Source organism: Leucopleurus acutus (genome assembly GCF_964270905.1).
Source record: "Leucopleurus acutus genome assembly, chromosome: 6".
Taxonomy (NCBI): domain Eukaryota; kingdom Metazoa; phylum Chordata; class Mammalia; order Artiodactyla; family Delphinidae; genus Leucopleurus; species Leucopleurus acutus.
The window spans coordinates 78,765,825-78,773,101 of record NC_139149.1 but is presented as its reverse complement, the minus strand read 5'-3'; the positions used below and the strand labels follow the sequence as shown (position 1 = coordinate 78,773,101).

Sequence of the window (7,277 nt, the reverse complement as noted above, 5' to 3'; positions counted from 1 at the left end):
CACATCTTTTTAAGCCAAAAGTCTGGCCAGTTGTGGCATCAGGTGAGGATGTCATCCAAGCTCTATTATCATTTACATTTACCAAGGAATATTCTGGAAGTTCAGCACTTGTCCCTGGTCCCCGAAGGTTCACCTGTCCATTGGCAGTGCTAAACTGAGGAGCATTCCAGCTCTGGATCCATGATATGGAGCACGGAAAAGAGCTCATTTGGTAAGCTTGGTGGACAGGCTGAGCCTCAGCTTTCTTCTGAGAAGTCACTTGATCCAAAAAGTCCTGTGTTGATGTGGCAGAAGCATGGTTTGTCTCATCACCTGTAAACAGTATTCACACTGGTAAGGTTTTTCTCCACTATGAGTTCTCTCATGCCTTTCCATATAATATTTTTGAATGAATCTCATCCCACATTCATCACATTGAAATGGTTTTTCACCTGTATGAATGAAGACATATCTCTGTAAGTGATAGTTGATTCTAAAGGCAGCATTGCAGTGCTCACAAACATGAGATTTAGGGGGTTTCCAACCAAGTGATCCATCTTCATTTATTGTAAGGATTTTTGCAGGAGAACATTGTTTCCATTTCTTCTTTTTCTGTAAGTCCTGGTTCTCTGATTTGTTTTTTGTCTCTCATCAGTTGCTCAGATACATCAGTAAAAGTAATTTCCTGCTTTACACTTACAGGGACATTAAGTGCATACTGTAGACCTTGAGGAAGTCTTTCATGTGTTTCGATCTGCTCTTCATCATTTTTCACTGTCTCCTCATGGACCATGAGTTCATCATGTGATATCATATCCTGTTGTCTCATTTCACTTTCTTGTTAACACTTCATCTGCAGCAAGCATCTCCTGGTGAGGCATACTCCAATCTTGAAGCACTGACTCCAGACACGGTAGACTGGCCAGACACTCCACCCATTACAACCATTGCCCTGGAAGACTGCATTTCAACTACGCTGCCACATTTAAATAATCCTTCCAGTTTGTCGTCAATGTTCATGCTTAAGTATAACTGCCTGAGACTAATGTAAAAATGAAGACTTCAAGGAAGGGAATGCTGTAGAGTTGAAAAAGAAATCATGGTCGAGTTTTTACCTTTCATAGGCTTCAGAGACCCTCAATACCACCTCAGTCACATATGCCATCCAGTTCTTCTACAAAATAGGTCAGGCAAATGCCCATCCTGCCAGATCACTTGGCCGAATTTCCAAGCTGTTGATTCCTCCCTCTATCTGCTGGTGGGTGCCAAGGTCACCGACTGCAGGCGGTGGCAGCTTCAACCTTTCTAGGGGCCTTAAGAGGAGGGGAAGGGGGGAGGGGGGAGAACTTTTGCTGTGGTAGCTTCATCAACAGCTCCCACCCCTGTGCCCTTCTCCTCTTCTTCCCCGTTAATATATGTTAGCCGTTGGTTTATCAAGTATTTTCCTTCATCTACCAATAAAATTACAAGTTGTTTTTGTTTCTTTAATTCATTAGTGTAATGCAGTACATTAGATGATACCTTAAAACTCAATAATCCACATGTTCTTGAGGTAATATGCCCTAGGAATTAATTAATTATTATTGTAATTTGAACTGATTTACTAGTATTTTTAAGGTTTTTTACATCAATATTCACAAATGAGAAAATATATAACCTTCTCTTTTTTATATATCATTTTAAAGTTTATATATTACTGTAATGCTTTCTTAGTAGATTAAGGAAGTTATGGATTTTACTTTTAAAATTAAAAACAATAATAAAAACTTTGCACTTGAACTAAAGAAAAAGTTGGGAACCAGGACGCAAGTTCAGGTTGGTCTCATGAAAGCCCATGATCTAACAACTAAATATGAATAACACAAATAATGAAAGTGTGAAATGAAATATTGGAAATACTGTAAGACAGCGTGAAAGGAGATAGTAACTAGACTTTAGACTACTTGAGCTTAAGTATTCTTTTTACTCATGTTTGTGACTCCGAGAAGTAACACTTACTAGGCACATAGCAAGAATTTCATCAATGTTGTAGGTGGAAGTAATGATTAGACAGTTGGGTCAATAATTTAAAAAGGGATGTGTACATTGGGTGTCAGGAAAGACTTCATGAAAGCAGATAGCACTTGATGTGGACCTAATCAAGAAAATAATATTTTTGATACTTTACCATTGCTGGGTAGGAATTACTCATAGTAGAGAGAAAAGAATGTGTGAATGAATGGAGGCTGTATCCTCTAAGGGTATTCAGAGAATAAGTAGTAATCTAGATTGTTTGATGTTTAGAATACCAGTGCAGTAGAAGCATCTTTCCAAAATCATCATTAACTTTTGAAATAATCAATATTTTAAAAAATCACAATACCTCACTTCCTTCAAAAGTCTTTGCTCAACTGTACACGTTCTCACTGAAATGATCATCCTATTAATCTTTGCAATACCCCCACTAAGCACCCCTAATCCTACTTATCCTGTTCTCTCTCTATGTATATTGTCATTTTTCCCCATAGCATTTAATCACTTTTGAACCTCCTGTGTTGTTTATTTATTTCATCCATAATTTCCCACACCAGAATATAAGTTCCATGAGGGCTCTATTTTTCACTGGAGAACAAAATTATTTTTCGAGTACCCAGAAGAGTACCTAGTACACAGTAGAGACTCAGAAAATACTTTGATGAATCCGCATTTAACAGATGAGGAAATTTAGACTCATAATACATTAGTTACCTGAGTTTTCATACCTATGGTTGTCTCAGTCCTCATTTTTGTCATACAGCAGAAACTGAGTTCCTTAATGCCTTTTGATACTACCTCCTTTTAAGAAAAGCTTCTTCAAGCTGTCTTCATTCCTAAGCCATAAATTGAACTCACTATCCTGACTATAGTTGTTTAGGTTTGAGTCAATGACCCATCAAAAGGAGGTCATCTATGGCTTAGCCAGAGGCCAATGATGTGCACAGATTAAGAAACAAATCACTGTATACTGAATGAAGAATTTTCAACCAATCAGATATATTCTCTTGTGAAATTTGCAGAGAAACCTTACTTAGAGTTTATTAGTAATGACAACAGAAGAAATCAATAAAGGAAAAGATATCTGAGTTGCCGTCATAACAAAGTTTGAATAAAGAACAAAATATGCCTGTTGATGTTGCTTTTGTGAAGAGAGGACAATAAGATCACTTGTTATGTGTCTTGAAAAACTATCCACTTCACTGGGAGTTGAGGCTGATCCTCTTCCAGAATACTTTGCTATTCTTCCTTACGTTTTTGTTTGTCCTCATAATAACCCACAATTGGCTTAGAAAGCTGCCACATATTTTTGTTCTTTGTAACTGGAATGAGCCAAACAATCCGAAAAGTCTTTTCATATGTCATAGTTATTTAAGAAGATGCAAGGTCATCCCTTCCCACTATGTCTTTCTTTTATCTTGTTCAGCTATTTCAAGAGTGAACTTAAAGTCTTTATCAAAAGTTTTCTAGGAGGTATAAAGTAGTTATGACATGTTCTCTTTATCTCGTAAATGAATTTAATCATTTTTTCCTTCAACAAACAATGCATTTTCATTTTTACTTTTCTAAAGTCAATTCTACCACACTAAACCTTATCATTTTATGTCCATTATGCCACAAAATACAATTACTTATTCCTCTGTCTTAAGTGGCTGAGAAAAACACAAATGCATAGGCATGTAAAAACACGGGGAGGGGGAAGGGTAAGCTGTGACAAAGTGAGAGAGTGGCATGGACATATATACACTACCAAACGTAAAATAGATAGCTAGTGGGAAGCAGCTGCATAGCGCAGGGAGATCAGCTCGGTGCTTTGTGACCACCTAGAGGGGTGGGATAAGGAGGGTGGGAGGGAGGCACAAGAGGGAGGGGATATGGAGATACATGTATATGTATAGGTGATCCACTTTGTTATAAAGCAGAAACTAATACACCATTGTAAAGCAATTATACTCCATAAAGATGTTTAGAAAAAGAAATAAAATACACTTATTGCCATTAGTGTCTATTTTTGCTGAAGAATATATTCTGTAATTTTTCACCATTGAAGCAAGTTATTGTGCTTGCTTTCATTTATTATTTGACTAAATCTATCAGGGTTTGATTTTATATCCTTTAATCTTTATTCCAAGCATTTATCTATTTTCTGCATTGATTTTAGGACATTCACACTTGAGATCCTTATGTGTTATTGAATTGCTCCCTATTCTCCATTATGGACCTCACCACAATGGTACTAATATGTTTCTTTGTTTGCATATCATTTTACCAACTCCAAATAGATTCTTAACATTTTCTTCTCAAATGATCATGTAAATTTTACCTTTTAAGAGTATAAATGAGGACAAGTTTTTTATACTACAGGAGAATTTTCAGAAGCATTATGTCACTTTGTTTTCTTCAGAAATTGTTTGTCTATTTTATTAAGATAGAAACGCTAAATGCCTGAGAGTTGGAAAAAGAAAAAGTAATTGCAGTTTGTATCTTTACTAATATTAATGTGGTGGTATTCATTTATATACAGCATGCAAAATTATTTTCCTGATTGCCTTCTCTTTGAGTCACAATGCATGAAATCTCTTAATCATGTTAAAATTTAGACTAGACACTAGAGATGTGTTTGCAATTGCTATTTCCTCCATAACATTAAGAGGAAAATGTTGGAAGATCTTCCACTTGCATGCCTGCCTAGTTTATGGTGATTTGCATTTACATTAATTCATTGTTGATGTTCCTATGACTTTTTCATTATTTCCATGAAGAGATTACTAAGAATAACGCAAATGTTACCATCGTCAATATTTCTAGGAAAATTTCTTCACTCTAAGAAGGCATTGGAAACCAAGGAGGGGAATAAGTACAATAAAGAAGCATCTTTTGTTTTTCCTTGTAGAATAAGTCTTTATTGAGATATTTATTTCCTTGGTCTCCTGCACTTTTCTCTCTTCTTATTTCAGCAGGTAGTTAATGTCAGTGCTGCTCTGTTTTGTAGAAGGTCTATAGAGGCTAGCACAAAAGCTAAATTTGCATGAAGTTCTTTCTCAGCCCTTCAGCCCTTCCTCCCTTTCTCTCTTTCTTATTTCTTCCCTCTTCCTTCCTTCTTTTAGTCCTTCAATAACTGAAGTTATTATGTTAAGGATCCTGAGAACCAAAGAGAGGAGAGGAGTAACTGTGGGCCAGAAAAAGAGATGGGGAAGATTTCTCCCAGATAGGTAAAACAAGGATAAGATTTTATCACTCTTTAATCCCACATATTGCTGATGCTTCCATGCTATTATTTCAGTTCATAATGACATGGCAGATTACTTTATATTATCTACAGCATTTATTTGAAATTCTGTTTCAAGATCCTTGAGTGCAAGTACTTTGTCTTACATGTTGTGAATCTTCAGCTTTTAGTTCAATAGAATTTTCAGCAATGATGGAAATATTCTATACCATATATGGTAGCTAGTAACCACAGGCGGCCATTGAGTATTTGAATTGTGACTAGTACAAATTACAAACTGATTTTTAAATCTTACTTAATTATTATTAATTCAAATTTAAATATCCACATGGGCTAATGGCTGCCATATTGAACAACACATATCTATACTGATCTTTTACATGTAATATTCTCAATAAATGATCAATGATAGTGATAAAATCACTCTTATTTTAAATACATCATTCTCATATTTTTCTTACATGGCATTGGTAGTGGTGTTCACTAAAAAATAACTGTTAACATTTTATTTAAAGTTGTAAATGAACTTATACTACTATGTCTGTGTTTCCCTTAATCTTATCTCTCACTTTTCAAAAAAATAAACAAGAAAAATAAATAATTTTTATGATTTTTTTCTGAAGAAAGATATTTAGAACAAATTGTTTAATATTTAATTATAGTATATATCATGTTTATTTGAAAATAATAATAAAATACTTCTTTATGTATTGGACATAAAATAGAACCTTGTAGAGAAAGCATAAGTTATGAGTTGTGGCTTTATGTCAATGCATTTCATTTGCATGTACTAATTAATTACTATTTTATATCATCAACATTTGGGACTGAAAGCCGTATTAACTAAAAGAAATTCTAATGTGAAACTAAATAATAAACAAATTTAATGATGGTCACAGATTTTTCTTCGTGTTATTAAGGTTAATTGTAAAATTAATTAGATCTATTTGTAACTTTGATATGAATAATATACACTCATTTAGAATTGACATAAAATTTGAAATTTTGAATGGTGGTAAGTGTAGTAAATGTTTAATAAAGCTTCTTTCCATAATATTTCAATAAATATAAATATCAAGTTCTAAAATTTCAAATTGACAGTCTGGGAAGAATAACATTCCCATTACATATGTAATGATATAATTTCTCTTAGTTTTAAATTTTTCTGTTTTTTCTTAATATTATGTTTTATTAAATATACTGCATAAATGATAATAGGAAATTCAAGCTTTACTTTTCAGATAAATAAATTTATAATCTATGTATATTGATAAAATTATTCAATTAGTAATTTTTAATCTCAAAATACATACTTAAATGTAAATTAAATTACATTTGAATGGAGAAAACTTCTTCTCCACTCCTGATGTTTTTTTCTTAGGGTAAAATTTTCCCAGAACCCTGGGGTTTCTCCTCCACCTGAAAGTATAATCACTTATCAGTAGGTAAAATTGGGGAGAAAAACAAGACCTTCTGTGCTCTCTCTTTGCCTCTTTGCCTATTCCTTTGCAGCTGCCTGAATGCAGGGTGCTCTTTCCTCAATGGGCTTGTCCACTCTTTAGACTCTTGCCTTCCTCTAGCATTTCCTGAGTATAGGTGGACAAGTCTGCATAATGATGATATTCAATAATATATTAGTTTTTTTAAATTAAAGTATAATTGACTTGCAATGTTATATTAGTTTCAGGTGATTTGATATTTTATACATTACAAAATGATCACCACAATAAGTCCAGTAACCGTCTGTCACCAAAGTTATTACAATATTATTGACTATATTCTCTATGCTGTATATTATATCTCCATGACTTATTTATTTTATAACTGGAAGTTTATATCCTTAATCTCCTTCACCTGTTTCACTCATTCCCCCACCTCTCTTCCCTCTGACAACTGCCAGTTTGTTCTATGTATCTATGAGTCTGTTTCTGTTTTGTCTGTTCATTGTTTTGACTTGTTTTTTAGATTCCACATATAAGTGAAATCTTATGGTATTTGTCTTTGTCTGACTTATTTCACCTAGCATAATATCCTCCAGGTCCATCCATGTTGTCTC

The 7,277-nt window shown here is 34.0% G+C and overlaps 1 pseudogene across 1 annotated transcript; it reads right to left on the bottom strand.

Moving 5' to 3' along the window:
• Positions 1–255: 255 nt before the first annotated feature.
• Positions 256–999, bottom strand: LOC309963289 (zinc finger protein 148-like; annotated as a pseudogene). Its single transcript has one exon. The product of its transcript is annotated as a zinc finger protein 148-like (transcript).
• Between the last annotated feature and the right edge of the window lie 6,278 nt (positions 1,000–7,277).